Source organism: Ursus americanus, chromosome 2 (genome assembly GCF_024610735.1).
Source record: "Ursus americanus isolate L20-20 chromosome 2, mUrsAme1.1.p, whole genome shotgun sequence".
NCBI lineage: Eukaryota > Metazoa > Chordata > Mammalia > Carnivora > Ursidae > Ursus > Ursus americanus.
Window position 1 is genome coordinate 99437968 of NC_142128.1, and position 16546 is coordinate 99454513.

The following is a 16546-nucleotide window of genomic DNA, read 5'->3' on the forward strand; positions in this document are numbered from 1 at the left end:
TGATGGCTTCGTGGCTCTGGGTGTGGGTTGGTTGTTGTTCGCTGTATTTGATAAGGTACTGAAAGAAAGACATACTCAGAAAATAATCAGCTTATTTGTTGGAAGGTATAATTGGCTCATGGCAAAAATCCATCCTTTTTTTTTTTTTTTTTTAAGTAGGCTCCATGCCCAACATGGGGCTCGATCTCACGACCCTGAGATCAAGAGTCAGATGCAGCACCTACTGAGCCAGCCAGGCTCCCCCAAAAATCCATCCTTTTTAGTGTCTTGTGTGGGAGTTTTGACAAGTGTATACAGTCATGGGACTACCATCAAAGTCAAAACATAGGATGATTCCATCATCCTGACAAATCGCCTCGTGTGCCTTTGAAGTGGAGCCCCTGCTTCCAGGTCCAGCCCCTAGAACCATTCTGTTGTTTTCTGTCTCTGTCGTTTTGCATTTTCCAGGTGTGCTGTAAACGGAATCCTGCAGTAGGTGGCCTTTGAGTCTGACTACCATCACTCGACTTACATATTTTGGGTTCATCCATGTGGTTGTGTGTATCAACAGTTTAGTCTTTTTACCTTTTGAGTATTTTTTTACTGTTTAGATGTACCACAGTTGATCCACTTGTCTGTTGAAGAACACGTAGGTACTTTCCAGTTTGGGGTGAATACAAAGAAAGCCACCACAAACATCTGCATACCGTTTTTTGTTGGTTGGTTTTGTTTGGTCTTGTTCTGTTTTGTTTTTTTTTAGAGGGGGGAGGAGGGTGGGTGGAGGGGCAGAGGGAGAGGGAAAGAGAGAATCTTAAGCAGGCTCCACACTGAGTGCAGAGCCTGACTCAGGGCTCGATCTCACAACCCTGAGATCATGACCTGAGCCAAAACCAAGAGTCGGATGCTTCACTGACTGCACCACCCAGTCGGCGTGACTTTGAGTGAAGTTACGTTTTTCTTTCCCTTGGGTAACTATCTAGACGCTGCCTGACTGCTTCCAAAGTGCTCGTGTGTCTTCCATTCCCACCAGCAGGGGGCGAGAGCTCCAGTTGCTCTGTGTTCTTGTCTGCACTAGCTGTTGTCAGCCCCCCAGTTTAGGCAACCCAACAGAGAAGTGGCAGTGCCTCACTGTTAAGTTTGCATTTCCCTAGTGGCCAGTTACGTGGAACATCTTACACGTGCTTCTTTGTCAACCATGTGTCTTCTGTGGTGAAGTGTCTGTTCAAATCTTTTGCCCATTTAAGAAATGTGTTGTTGGCTTTTTTTATTAGTGAGTTTTGAGAGTCCTTGTATACTCTGGATAGAAGCCCATTGTCAGAAATGTGATCTACAAGGGTATTCTCCCAGCCAATGGCTTGGCTTGTCATTCTCTTGGTGATGTTACTTAATGTTGAAGAAGTCACATTGGTCTGTTTGAAAGCATGGTTAAAGAGAAGAAAACAGAATCCAGACATCCTGTGATGGGCTAGATTGAAAGAGACACATGCTAAAGATGCAAGCTGGTGGTAAAGACCACATCAAATATATGGTTCTCTTATGGGATTCAGGTGTCCTCAACAAATCCTTTCAACTGAACAAAATGGATCATGAAAAAAGACCAAGGGCATGGTCCCACCGAAGCATGACACGCTGAGTGAGGTCACCTGTGGCCTTGTCGGTCATGCAGTTTGCACTGTGGACTGGCCCAGTGCCTCCTGGTATAGAACACTGACCTTAGAGAATGTGTGCACACATGCATGTGTGTGTGTGTGTGTGTGTGTGTACAGATATGTATATATGTGCACACGTCTCACTGGCCTGGTATATATGCACGTGTGCATCTGCATGCATGCACATGTATGTGTGTGCACATGTATGCTGTGTGTGCCGTGCACACGTGTGTCCATTACATGTGTGTGCGTTCTGTGGCTGGCTACTGCATGTTTAAGAGCATTGCAGTGTGCACCAGTGTGTGTTCGGTGCGAAATTAAGAAGCTCCTCATAATCTCTTTCCTTAATGCATTTACAGTCCAGGGAGATTCAACGCAGAGAAGCTGAGAAATAGCATAGACGTTAACAGGCCACCATCCACTGGGTGTTCTCTACAAAGTGTCTCATTATTACTGAAAGGTCATGTTTCTTTTTTTTTTTTTTTAAGATTTTATTTATTTATTCGACAGAGATAGAGACAGCCAGTGAGAGAGGGAACACAAGCAGGGGGAGTGGGAGAGGAAGAAGCAGGCTCATAGCGGAGGAGCCTGATGTGGGGCTCGATCCCATAACGCCGGGATCAAGCCCTGAGCCAAAGGCAGACGCTTAACCGCTATGCTACCCAGGCGCCCCTGAAAGGTCATGTTTCTGAAGTCTGCAGGCGCCTCAAGCATTGTCTAAGTGGCAATAAAATATGGTCCGTGTTTTCTTCATCCATAAAAGTAAAGGGTGGAAGTGAATACGTTTTAGCCTCCTTTCTGTCTAAAGTGCTATGTTTCAAACACACATTTTCTGGAAGTACAGCCATCATCAAAATCCCTTAAAAAAAAAACAGCAGCTACGAGAGAGCTACAGTATAAGCACGCTGACCAGACCCCTGCAGAGATCAGCAGGGCTGCAGGGCGAGGCAGGGTGGCCCCCACTCTCCTTCTCTGGAAAAGTGGCCAGGAGACTGTAAAGATTAGAGGTTGGAGGGCCTGAGCCTTGACTCTCTGCCCTGCTGAGACCATTCATCCCCTCACTCATCCACTCATTTTCCCTCTCCCCTCCTGTCCCATTCTCTCCCTTCCCTTCCCCCCATTCTCCCGTCCTCCCCTTCTCTCGGGCAGGAAGAGCTGCTCGGATGCGCCCTGGACGTGGAGGGTCCCCATCTTGTCTACATGGTGCTCGATCCTCCTATGATCTGTTCCCACCTACAGATGACTCCATCCTCCCTGTGGCAACGCAGACAAGAATCTGCCTTGCCACAGATTCACAGATGCCTCATTTCACAGTAAGGAAGCCTGGGCCGGAAAGGGGCTCAATGACTCACCTAAAATCACATAGCTACTTACGGCATAACCACCATCCCTGAATAAAGCTTAAAATCACCGCATCGTAGGCTAAATGACATCTCAAGTCTTCCCACGGTCCGTTTGCCAGCCAATCTTTAGGCAAACACAGGAGCTGAGCTCGAAGTTTTTGCTTGTTAAGCATGAAAAGAACACATGAGAGTCCAGACCTGGCTCGTTTCTGAGACTAGAACCCTGGAATGAGGTTGGCTGCAGGCCTGTCGCATTTGTGCCTTAATCCCGACCGTTGAAACCCTGTCTGTACCCATTCGCAACTCTGTTGCATCTCTTGTCCTCACTCTTTAAAATGCTTCCTTAATATCACCTCTAGAAATTATATTCAGGGTTTGGAGGACTTCAGACTTCCAATCTGATAATATTCAGCAAAAAGTGATCAAGGAGATTCTCTATACGATGTAACTGGTTAACAGCAGCTTTCATCTGCTTGGTTCATTTTCGGCACTAGGATAATTTCTAGAATAATTACTGGCTGAACAATGTGTTGATCCCTGTGTATACATTTGTATACATTTATAAATAGGAATATTAACTAGAACTAGTAATTTTATTTTTCTTTGGCATAAATGCCCTGATGTTTCCTGCCCTGAGCTGAACAAATTGCAAGACTTCCCTCCTTGCCGCCTGGCTGGACAAGAGAGCCACACACCTCAGTGACAGCATCTATGCAGAGCACATTTTGAGCCTGTGCCCAGAGAAGGCTCCTGTTCACTCTTGGGAAAGGAACAGCTTTTTACTAAAAATGCTTGAGCTCTTACAGAAGGAAGCCAGCTTTCTGCATAAGTCAGCCTGGCTTCTAGGGTGAGTGAGAAAAATTGCCCTAACCGGATCCATAGTGAGCGTAGACATTCAGGCAGGTCAGAAAAGAGCAGAAACCTAGCATGACAGCCATTTAGAAAGGAATGGGCCGGGAGCATTTGTTCTGAGTCTATAAAAAGGGTAATTACTTTGGCAAGTAGTTCATTTTCTGCCCCATAAAGGCAGCTGTAGATGGATTATAAATAAGTGATGGCTCATAATTCATTAAAAACAAGAGGATGGGAAGAGTTTTAAGGAAGCGTGAGTTTTAAGGAGAACCTTCAAAATTCAGCAAATGTTACAGAGCACTGAAGCAGCCCAAGGTCCCCCCACCCCCACCCCCACCCCAAACTTGGCATCAGATCACCAAAAGGGCACTTTCCTTCACAGGGGCTGGCCCTTCCAGTTCCATCTGCTCTAGGCACCTTGCTGGGGGCCATCCTTCCGTCCCAGGCAGGGGCAGAACACTGGACTTGGCATCAAAGAGTTAAAGCCAATTTACTCCCTGTAACCTTGGGCAAACGTCCTTGAGCCTCAGTGTCCTCAACTGCAAAATGGGATAACAAGAGCACTGACTCGCAGAGTGGTGGTGCATGCTGCTTGTCTTATTCACTCCACAAACACGTGACATGTGACTGAAGTCCTGTCTTGTGCCAGGCCCCCGGGGAAGGTGCTGAGGATGAACACCAGGCTCTGGCCCTTCGAGAATTCAAAGCTCACCAGCGACCAACTGGGTCCAAGTCTCTGGGGGTGGGGTTTGAGCGCCAGGATCTTTACCAGATCCTCAGGTGAGCTCAGGCTAAGCACTGCTGGTTTAGATGGTGCAGGTAAAACACTAAGTGAATGGGAGGCAGGGGGCTTTGCAGGTGTGAGGTAGGTCTCGAAGCATCAGTAAGGGTTTGCCTGTGGAGGGAGCCCAGTAAACAAAAGTGTGGTGCATTTGGCCTTGAAGTTTGGAGTGGAGGAAGCCCGGGACGCATTCGCTCCTGCGCAGGAGCAAGTTAGAGGTGTGCCTACAGATGGACAGGAGTGCTGTGCTGTCATAAAGTCAATGGGGAGGCCTGGTGCTTTTCATATGTACATGGGGCTCAGGACACACTACCCCAAAATATGGCAGATTAAATAGGAATGGCAGAATCAGGAAGGTCACTCTGACCTCCCCAGCCCCCGCCCTTCCTCCCCAAAACAGGCCATAGAATGCCATATGAAAGGCACTCTTCCTGTATCAGGAGGAAAGAAGACATTCTCATCACCAGAGACCCAGAGACTGGGAATTTTGGGGCAGGAAACCTTTACAAACTTTGTTAAACCAACCCTCATCTTCCTACTCAACTTCTTCACCACTTACTCTCCTTTGTCTTGTCAGTGCCTCACAAATCTGTTGCTTCCTTGTCTAAAAGCTATGAAAGCCTCTTGTTCTGTTTTAGACCCAATCAGGGACCTTAAGAGTGTCAAGGGGAACTTTTTGACAAAAAAAGAGAGCTTTTGACAAAAATCAATATTTCTGACTTTATTATTTCATGATGAAACGCTCAAGGGTAGATATAGAGGGAATGTACATATGCATAACAAAGGTAAAAAAGATAAGGCCGCCTGTGAAAAACTGAGAGGGGTTCCTCTAAGATCAGGAACAAGACAAGGATGCCCATTTTTGCCCCTTATTCAACACAGTGTTGCAAGTCCTAGCCACAGCAATCAGGCAAAAAGAAAAGCAAAACCCAGGTCAGAATGGAAGACATAAAACTCTCTCTATTTGCAGATCACACAATACTGTATATAGAAAACCCTAAAGACTCCCCAAGAAACTCTTAGAACTAATAAATGAATTCAGTAATAATTCATGATTCAGGGCATTATGCTAAGTGAACTAAGCCAGACAGAGAAAGACAAACACAGAATAATATCACTTACATGTGGAATCCAAAAACCCCCTGAATTCATAGATATGGAGAACAGACTAGTGGTTGCCAGAGGCGGGGGCAGGGGGTATGCCAAACAGGAGAAGAGAGTCAAAGGTGCACACTTGCTGTTATCAGATGAGTAAGTTCTGGGGAGGCAGTGCACAGCACGGTGACTACTCATGGGTAATATACCACATTGTAGATTTGAAAGTTGCTAAGACAGTAAATCCTACAAGTTCTCATCACAAGAAAAATAAGTTGTACTAGGTGTGGCGAAGGATGATTTCCCAATGTTTACATAAATTAAATCTTTATGTTGTGCACTTAAAATTAATACGATGTTAAAAACTTTGTTCAAATCCAGCCAGGGAACATCAAGAGGTGAAAGAAAATGTCTTCCTCCCCTGCACTGTGTTAAGAAGACCAGTCAGACTCCAGAAAGGGGAAACTCCCACTCTTGGAGAAGAAACATTGTGGGTAAGTGCACACATTCAGGTACCAGATCCTATGGGCTCTATTCAGGTCCTGTACTCACTATGTTAGCCTTGGGCAAGTTCCTTAACCTCTCTTTGCATTCGTTTTCTCAACTACAAATGTGATCAAAACCAGTTTCCATCTCATGGCACTGTGGTTCGGATAAAGTGACCTAATAGTCATAAGCACTCAGAGCAATGCCCAACACACAGCCAGCACTGTGTTTGCTACTGTCATTTTTCAAGTGTTGGCTCCAAAGCCCATTCCTGTGAGATCCATCATGCCTGATGAATGGTCCCCCTGTTTTTCCAACCATTTGTGTTGCAGTTACTTATCTATATGTTTCCTGAGGCTGTGAATTGACCAAGGGCTGCTCTTACTTCTCACCTGGCATAGGTCTGGGGTAGGGTCTCTTTTCTTATTTATGGTATATGACTCAATTTTTATTAACTTAATAAAATAAAAACTACTGGGGCTCCTGGGTGGTTCAGTCAGTTAAACATCTGCCTTTGCCTCAGATCTCGATTCCACAGTCCTGGGATCCAGACCTGTGTTGGGCTGCCTGCTCAGCTGGGTGTCTGCTTCTCCCTCGCCCTCTGCCCCTCCCCACGGCACGTGTGCATGCACACACTCTCACTCTCAAATAATCTTTAAAAAAATAAATAAAAATATATAAAATAAAATCTACTAAAGAAAGATGCTTTTAACGATCAGCAACAATCTTTCATTGTGTTTTAAAGACTGAAATCGACTGAAATTGGATCTTCTCATGTGTTTCTCAAATACAAAGACATTTCAATACCTTAGTTTTTTGCTATTAAAACTTTGGCCCTGTGGCATTTTCTTGTTTCAAATCCTATAAAATATTTAGTTTCCTAAGCACATTGAAGTTTAATCCTTGTAAAGAAACTTCTGTCTGGAAATGTCAGATATAATTTATTAACTCCCTTTCCTTGTACACTGACAGTATAGTACTGCATTTCTAATTGGGAGTTGAGTTGCAAATACAATGGAAATATGGAAATAGATAAATCTCTTTCAAGGTACAGTTAAGGAAGTGTTTTAGGATGACTTGCAACTCTAGTGAATGCCTTTTGTGGCCTGATTCATGGGTTGGCTTCAGCTCTCAGGGGCTCTGGCTGGTCCTTCTGCCTGAACACCCTCTCCCCAGATGTCTCAGAGGCTAACACCCTCACTTCTTTCAAGCCAAAGAGGAGTAGACTATGTCACCCAAAATATGCCTCTTTGGCATAAGGATGATCTTGAGCTGGGTTTTTTTTTTTTTAAGATTTTATTTGTTTGTTTGTTTGTTTATTTTAGAGAGAGAGAGAGAGAGCGTGCTCAAGCAGGGGAGGGACAGAGGGAGATAATCTCAAGCAGACTCTGCACTGAGCTGAGAGCCCCACATGGGGCTCAAGCCCATGACCCCAAGATCATGACCTGAGCTGAAACCAAGAGTCGGATGCTTAAGTGACTGAGCCACCCAGATGCCCTGACCTGGTTATTTTTAAGAAACAGCAGACACAGGAAAGTCTCTGAATCCTGAGAAGTGACCCTTTTGTAAGACACACTTATGTTTATAAGGGAAATCTCTGTAAGTTCATCTCCTTCTCTGTACCAGGAAGAGGAAGATGACCAAATCTCTAGAAACTCTTATCAGTGAAGAAGGCAATGTCTTAAAACCACAGCAGCCATATCTTTGATGACTGTGTTTTATCTGACAACAGCCACAACTGGCTCCCCAGCCCCCTGCCCCCACTGCCCCCCCCCCGGCAGTCTCCTTTGTTTTTAGCTGGAAGTGGTATTTAAGGTGATGATTTGGGCCATTTAGAGAGTTACTCTGTTTTGGGAGTCTCTCTTAGGTATATAAGAGGTACACATATTATTAAACTTCTGGGGTTTTTCTCCTGTTAATCTATTTTTTACTACACACGGTCTCAGGCAAGAACCTAGAAGGGTGGAGGGAAAATTGCCTTTCCTCCCCTACAAAGTGCTTACTCAAATCTCACACTCTCTCTTGCAACCCACCCTCCCCTACTCAGGCATCCCTCGTCCCACTTTACTGTACCATTCCATACTGTCCCATCTCCTCCCCCTTCCTGTGCTCGCTGCGTTAACTTAACCCAGGAGAACATGAGCTTGGAGGGATGGGCATTTTGTTTTGTTTACTGACATAGCCCAGGTGCCCAGAGCAATCCCTGACATACAGTAGGGGCTCAACAAATACTGGTTGTATCAAACACCAGATCCCCAACTACTGCCAATACCAACCATTGATAAGACATAGCTGGAAGGAAGAACAGCACCTTGACAGTTGGGTCTCATGGAGGGAAAGGAAGGTTGGAGTTTACTGACAGTTTGAAGTTTGGTTTAAGGCAAGTCTCTGCAAGGGGAGGGGGTGTGCTAATAAGTTTTTAATATCTTTAAAAATATCTTTAGTATCTTTAAAGCTTTAAAATTACATTTTATGAATGTTCATTTGTTTATGTTATCCTGAAACCATGAGGGCTCTGGATCCAGGCAGATTATTATCTGCATTATTATTAACTGCATCAGTTCCCCACATGCCATTCTTCCCTCTTTTGGGGGTCAATGTAAGTGAGAGCCAGGTGGCTGGGCCTGGGCATACAAGGGGGGGCTCCTTGCACAAGAGGAATCCTGAAATTATCAACCTATTTACATAGGATGGCATGCGCTGCAGCCCAGCTCCCCAGAATCACAGGCTCCTTGGGAAGAGGCAGATCCCCGTGGAATGTAAATAAATATCTGTAAGGAATACATAAGACAAGCCTCTCATGGCTTGCTTACAACCCCAGAGTGTCTCCATGTCTGGGTTTTATCCTCCCTTGAAATATAAATGTGCATCTCCAAAGAGGTGAATCTTTTTGGCGTTCTGTGGCACCTGCTTGCCCTTTAATTTCTGACACTTGTCCTTTCATCAGATTCCAGGAAAATTTGCTCAAAGAGCCCTAACTGTCCAAAATACGAAAACGTTTGCTTCCTGACATAGCCTTAGTTGGGATTGGGTAAGGATCACAACACAGCAGTCATGGAAACAAAGACCATCCAAACGACAGCGGGCGATAACCTCATATTCAGAGCAAGAGAATCAGCTACCATCGCCTGCATTTGGCACAGATGCAAAGGAAGGCAGAGGGTGGGAGAAGGGAATTCACGTGTGCCCCGATCAGAGGCTATTGGCATGGGGAAGATACAGGCAGGCTGACCGGATGCCGGGCATCCCATGTGACTGGTTAGGGGTGCCTGCCTGGCTTTCTTCTTCGTTTGGTCTAAGTGCCAAGTGGGCACAGCAATCAGGAAGCTGGAGATTATTAATCAGGTCCTGGCTCCTTGAGGCCAGTTGTTGCGGGAGTCCCTGGTTCCTGGACTGTTGGCTGGAGACAGTGGGCTGACTTCTTAGGAGTCTGATTCAAGGTAGCAGGTTGGCTTCCCGGGCTGGTTACTGTCGATGACGATTAGTTCCTGGGCTGGCTACTGCCAATTGTAGGTCAGATCTCTATTTGTGTATGTGGTCTGGGCACTGTTCGTTGTATATTGAGTCCCTCGTGTTTGGGGTGGGTGGAGACAGCAGGGTGAAGATTTTAAAGCAAGGGAACCCTGGGCTGCAACCACTCTGTGGATGCTTCCGGTGAAGAGCTGGTGAACCTTTCCGGAAGTTCTCACGGTGAACAGCCAGGTTATTTGCTTGAAATAGTAAAGTTATGTTCATGTAGATAGAGCACTGGAGAAGGGCAGACTGGTAGTTTTGGTTTTCGGGTGAAGAACGGAAGAGAAGGGAAGGGAAGGTTGTGATTTGTCGAGTTTTGCAGATGTCCTCAATTTTAGCGCTTCCCCACCCTGTTCAGCTATGTGTGGTGCCGTGAGAAAAATGACACTATTCCTGTTTAACAAGAAAGGGAGACTGAGTCTGAATGAGTTGTCCAAGGTCACGCTTAAATGGTAGTAAAGGCAGAACTCAAAGCCAGCCCTGCAGGACCTGTCAACCTTAAAAATAAAATAGTCCCTTATTTCTTATTTTATGAACAAAATGAGTATATTTGGGAAGAGCAGAGGCATCACAATCGGGGACCAGCAAACTACAGCAAACCAAAGGCAAGTCCGAAGAGACAGAGGGAAGGTCAGCTCGCACGATCAGATGTAAGAAGGAAATTGGGGAGGGTTGTTATGAACAAGAGTTCATTGAGGAAGAGTAAGAGGTCATGCCAGTGTCTCCCAGGCTGTGGCCAGTGGTCGGTGCCCTGTTCCGGGCGGGGTGGGGAGGATTTTCCTTTTTTTTTTTTTTTTCTTAAAGCTGGAGCTAAAGTCCTATGTGGGAAGTGTCCTCCCTCCCCCTGCTGGTTTGCAGGCTGCCCCCTCAGGCCTTCCTGACTCCATTTCTTTTTTAAAGATTTATTTGTTTATTTTAGAGACAGCGAGTGCACAAGTGGGAGAGGTGGGAGGAGCAGAGGGAGAGAGAGAATCCCAAGCAGGTTCCACGCTGAGTGCAGAGCTGGGCATGGGACCCGATCTCACGACTGGAGATCATGACCTGAACAGAAATCAAGAGTCAGACGCTTAACCGACTGCATCACCCGGGCGCCCCTTGACTCTCTCTCTTTTTTTTTTTTTTTAAAGATTTTATTTATTTATTCGACAGAGATAGAGACAGCCAGTGAGAGAGGGAACACAAGCAGGGGGAGTGGGAGAGGAAGAAGCAGGCTCATAGCGGAAGAGCCTGACGTGGGGCTCGATCCCATAACGCCGGAATCACGCCCTGAGCCGAAGGCAGACGCTTAACCGCTGTGCCACCCAGGCGCCCCTTGACTCTCTTTTTAATGAGGTTTCCCTTTTCACACACACACACCCAAACCCCATGCTACCTCCCATAATTGCAAATATTCCCCAAATCATCTCATTATTTCCATGTACGTGTGTGATAGGTATATCCTTATGGGTGTTTTTTGTTTTGTTTTGTTTTTTTTGCCAGAAGACAGGTGGTGGGGTAGACGTTGGACAGACACAGAATAAGGACGTTTTGAGTGTTTTCAGGGGTGAACCCAGAACTGAAACTTGTATCTGCCCTTTTTTTTTTTTTTTTTTAAAGATTTTATTTATTTATGTGACAGAGAGACAGCCAGCGAGAGAGGGAACACAGCAGGGGGAGTGGGAGAGGAAGAAGCAGGCTCATAGCGGAAGAGACTGATGTGGGACTCGATCCCGGATCGCCAGGATCACGCCCTGAGCCGAAGGCAGACGCTTTAACGACTGCGCTACCCAGGCGCCCCTGTATCTGCCCTTCATGTCAAATATTATCTGTCCTGAGAGAAGGCCCTTTGAGCTACTGAATTATAATAACACATTTCTCCTTAACACATGTTCTTTCTACTTTTTTCCCCCTTAAAAGTAATTGGCAAAGTAGCTGGAGTCAACGTCGAGTAATTAAATGTATGCGATTCCTGGGAATCGGTTCACATTTTCCAAGTGCGATGCAGCTTTCGAGAACCATGGAAATAAAACTCCGGGCTGTTCCTAGATTTACAGTCTTCACAGTTTGTGGTCTGTGCTGCTGGCATTTTTACTGAGCTGGCACCCTCTCCGGAGAACATCATTTTATCTTTTAAAAACAATTACAATTATAATTAGTATTGTTATTACTCTCTGCACCGCAGCAGGGGAATGCAGCGATCAGCCTCCAGCTCATCACCGTGAAATGCTGGCAGCACGGCAATGGTGGGCGGCCGGGGAGGCTCCATGCTGCCTTCATCCGAACTGAGCCCCAAGGCTCTGGGTAGGAAAACCACGGGTAGGACTGTGCACATAGGGCTGGCTGCCTTCTGCCCTGAGATGTGGTTGTATGCATGCGCCGGACATGCTGCTAGCCAGAGTCCTTGACAGACACTCTGGTTGCTTGTCTGTGGGGCCCAGGGGTGAGTGGGGATCAGCCTGCACTGGGCGAACTGCTTCTCAGTAGCGGGCGGAGCAGGGGACTCTGCCTGGGCTCCGCTGTGCGGGAGTGGGCATTACCGCGCCTCTCCGCAGCCCGTATTGCTGAGCTGACCCCGAGCACCATCGCCCTCCCAGCCAGCCTCCGTAGTTAGATGTCTGCAACCTTCGTGACCGTGTGCAGGGAGGGGAAAGAGACGGCTCAAAGCTGAGGTTCGCATGTGTCTACTTAGAGGCTAAGATATACAACCACACAGTTGGCAAAGCAGCCTTTCTGCAGGGGCTGCACCTTCCGGAAGTGCGCATAGCCTGGACTTGTAGATTTCCTCTTTTATTGTGGTCCGTGAGGAAGATCAAGTGCTCACAGTCTGCAGATCCACGGGGCATATTAGCTGACAGAGTTTCAGCAGAGGCACAAAGGCTAAAAAACAAAGGGTGAAAAATACCCCATATCCTGAGATGTATTCTAATCGCGCAATCTATACAAAAAGACCATCCGGTCCGCTGTGGAAAGACGCTTTTGTGAAATACAGAGTCCTGCTCTTACGCATTGTGGCAAGGTCAGATTGCCAACATGGTTCCCTGCGCTCAGTCCCTGTGCTCCTGCCTTTGGGGCCTGGAAGCCGCTGTGGGTAGCCCTGCTCTGGACCTGGAGAATGACTTATTTAAACTTTAAGAGAAATCACCTCCAGAGCTCAGGCCTGTCCCCTGGAGTATGCAAGGACTGTGATGTGATTCACGCCTAGAAAAATAATAAAATGAGAGGTGACAGCGGGAGGGAGGAAAGCTGTGTGTGGCGAGGTGCCCTTTCCCCACGGAGGGGCAGAGATGGAGATTCTTGGGGACCAGAAGGACATGGGCTCCATGCCCTTCCTAAGAACCTGGCCCTGGAAGCGTCTTGCTTACGTGGGGACACCTTGGTGAAAGGAGGCTAGAGCTACACCAAAGGTTACGGAAACCAGAGGGTGGGGACAGCACTGAGTGGCCGCGGGAGGAGGCGGACCTGCTCCAGGACCTGCGATCGGGTGTGCCCGTGGGCGGGCGTGTGCGCATGTATCGGTGTCTGGGGCGGGGGCGGTGACCAGGGAGCCTGTGGTGCGGTAGCAGTCTCACAGAAGATCTAGGCCCCAGATTACAGTGATATCCGGAAGGCACCACCCCAGTCCCCCCACCTGTTCTCTACCAGCCCCCCTCCACCCACCTCGCGTGGAGGCCTCCGCAGGCTGAGGTCAGGCTAAGCTGGGGAAGGGAGAAGGTTTACACTGGTGAGTCTGGGTTCCTGGTACTACACTGGCCTCGATGTTTTAATACCTGGAAAAATACACCGTTTATTACCTGAGAGTAACCCCATAACCAATCCGTCAGCCTCGGGTTGCATGTAGGGAAATGCAGCTTCAGCACTGATGGGGAAAAGTACAAAGGGTCTCCTGATCTGGCCCCCTGTCATCCCATAAACTGGTGGCCTGACCATAGAATGATGGCTGGAGCTCGGAGTCTGAGTCCAGTTCCTGGGTCTCTGGGCTGTTCATCACTTAGTAGTGATGGGGTTCAGGATACACTACCCCCAAAGACAGCACTTTGGCCCGTTGCATATTTTATTTTTTTATTTTTTATTTTCTTTTTAAATTAACATAACTTTTTAATTTAATTAAAACAAAAGATTCTGCTTTTCCCTTCCCCTGAGATACCTCTCTGTTCATTTTTTTTTTTAATGATTTTTTATTATATTATGTTAGTCACCATACAGTACATCCCTGGTTTCCGATGTAAGGCTCGATGATTCATTAGTTGTGTATAACACCCAGTGCACCATGCAATACGTGCCCTCCTTACTACCCATCACCGGTCTATCCCATTCCCCCACCCCCCTCCCCTCTGAAGTCCTCAGTTTGTTTCTCATAGTCCATAGTCTCTCATGTTTCGTTCCCCTTTCTGATTACCCCCCTTTCTTTATCCCTTTCTTCCCCTACTGATCATCCTAGTTCTTATGTTCCATAGATGAGAGAAATCATATGATAGTTGTCTTTCTCTGCTTGACTTATTTCACTTAGCATTATCTCCTCCAGTGCTGTCCATGTTGTAGCAAATGTTGAGAACTCGTTCTTTCTGATAGCTGAGTAATATTCCATTGTATATATGGACCACAACTTCTTAATCCAGTCATCTGTTGAAGGGCATCTCGGCTCCTTCCACGATTTAGCTATTGTGGACATTGCTGCTATGAACATTGGGGTGCATATGGCCCTTCTCTTCACTACGTCTGTATCTTTGGGGTAAATACCCAGTAGTGCAATGGCTGGATCATAGGGTAGCTCAATTTTTAACTTTTTAAGGGACCTCCACACTGTTTTCCAGAGTGGCTGTACCAACTTGCATTCCCACCAACAATGTATGAGGGATCCCCTTTCTCCACATCCTCTCCAACAATTGTTGTTTCTTGCCTTGTCTATTTTTGCCATTCTAACTGGCGTAAGGTGGTATCTCAGTGTGGTTTTGATTTGAATTTCCTTGATGGCTAATGATTTTGAACATTTTTTCATGTGTCTGTTAGCCATTTGTATGTCTTCATTGGAAAAGTGTCTGTTCATATCTTCTGCCCATTTTTTGATTTGTTTATTTGTTTCTCGTGTATTGAGTTTGAGAAGTTCTTTGTAGATCTTGGATACCAGTCCTTTATCTGTAGTGTCATTTGCAAATATATTCTCCCATTCCGTGGGCTGCCTCTTAGTTTTTCTGACTGTTTCCTTGGCTGTGCAGAAACTTTTAATCTTGATGAAGTCCCATAAATTCATTTTATCTTTTGTTTCTCTTGCCTTTGGGGATGTGTCATGAAAAAGGTTGCTTTGGCCGATGTCGTAGAGGTTGTTGCCTATGTTCTCCTCTAGAATTTTGATGGATTCCTGTCTCACATCGAGGTCTTTCATCCATTTGGAGTTTATTTTTGTGTATGGTGTGAGATAGTGGTCAAGTTTCATTCTCTTGCATGTAGCTGTCCAATTTTCCCAGCACCATTTATTGAAGAGACTGTCTTTTTCCCACCGGATGTTTTTTCCTGCTTTATCAAATATTAGTTGCCCAAAGAGCCGAGGGTCCATTTCTGGGCTCTCTATTCTGTTCCATTGGTCTATGTGTCTGTTTTTGTGCCAGTACCATGCTGTCTTTGTGATCACAGCTTTGTAGTACAGCTCGAAATCCGGCATTGTGATGCCCCCAGCTTTGTTTTTCCTTTTCAACAGTTCCTTGGAGATTCGGGGCCTTTTCTGTTTCCATACAAATTTAAGGACTGTTTGTTCCAGTTCTTTGAAAAATGTCCTTGGTATTTTGATCGGGATAGCATTGAAAGTGTAGATTGCTCTGGGTAGCATGGACATTTTAACTATGTTAATTCTTCCGATCCATGAGCATGGAATATCTTTCCATCTTTTTATGTCTTCCTCAATGTCTTTTAAGAGTGATTTATAGTTTCTAGAATATAGGTCCTTTACGTCTCTGGTTAAGTTAATTCCAAGGTAACGTATGGTTTTTGGTGCTATTGTAAATGGGATGGATTCCCTAATTTCTCTTTCTTCGGTCTCGTTATTCGTGTATAGAAATGCAACTGATTTCTGAGCATTTATTTTGTATCCTGCCACGTTACTGAATTGCTCTATAACTTCTAATAGTTTGGGAGTGGACTCTTTTGGGTTTTCCATATAGAGTATCATGTCATCTGCAAAGAGAGACATTTTGACTTCTTCTTTGCCAATTTGAATACCTTTGATCCCTTTTTGTCGTCTGATTGCTGTTGCAAGGACTTCTAGTACTATGTTGAATAATAGTGGCGAGAGTGGGCATCCTTGTCGAGTTCCTGATCTTAAGGGAAAGGCTTCCAGCTTTTCCCCATTGAGAATAATATTTGCAGTAGGCTTTTCATAGATGGCTTTTATGAGATTGAGAAATGTACCTTCTATTCCTACATTCTGAAGGGTTTTAATCAGGAAAGGATGCTGTATTTTGTCAAATGCTTTTTCGGCATCGATTGAGAGGATCATATGGTTCCTGAGTCTTTTCTTGTTGATATGATGTATCACGCTGATTGATTTGCGAATATTGAACCACGCTTGCATCCCAGGTATGAATCCCACTTGATCGTGATGGATAATCCTTTTAATGTATTGTTGGATTCTATTAGCAAGGATCTTGTTGAGGATTTTGGCGTCCATATTCATTAGGGAAATCGGTCTGTAATTCTCCTTTTTGATGGGGTCTTTGCCTGGTTTGGGGATCAAGGTAATATTGGCCTCATAGAATGAGTTTGGTAGCTTTCCTTCTGTTTCTATTTTTTGAAATAGCTTTAGGAGAATAGGTATTATTTCTTCTTTGAATGTTTGGTAGAATTCCCCAGGAAAACCGTCCGGGCCTGGAGTTTTGTTA

The 16546-nt window shown here is 45.7% G+C and overlaps 1 protein-coding gene across 1 annotated transcript in view; it reads left to right on the top strand.

The window, feature by feature from the left end:
- CNIH3 (cornichon family AMPA receptor auxiliary protein 3) overlaps positions 1–16546 on the top strand; it is a 338644-nt gene that overhangs the window by 301310 nt on the left and 20788 nt on the right. Inside the window, exon 7 of the transcript XR_015723191.1 lies at positions 6081–6193. The gene's annotated coding sequence lies outside the window, so the exon portion shown is untranslated. The remainder of the gene's footprint in view (positions 1–6080; positions 6194–16546) is intronic.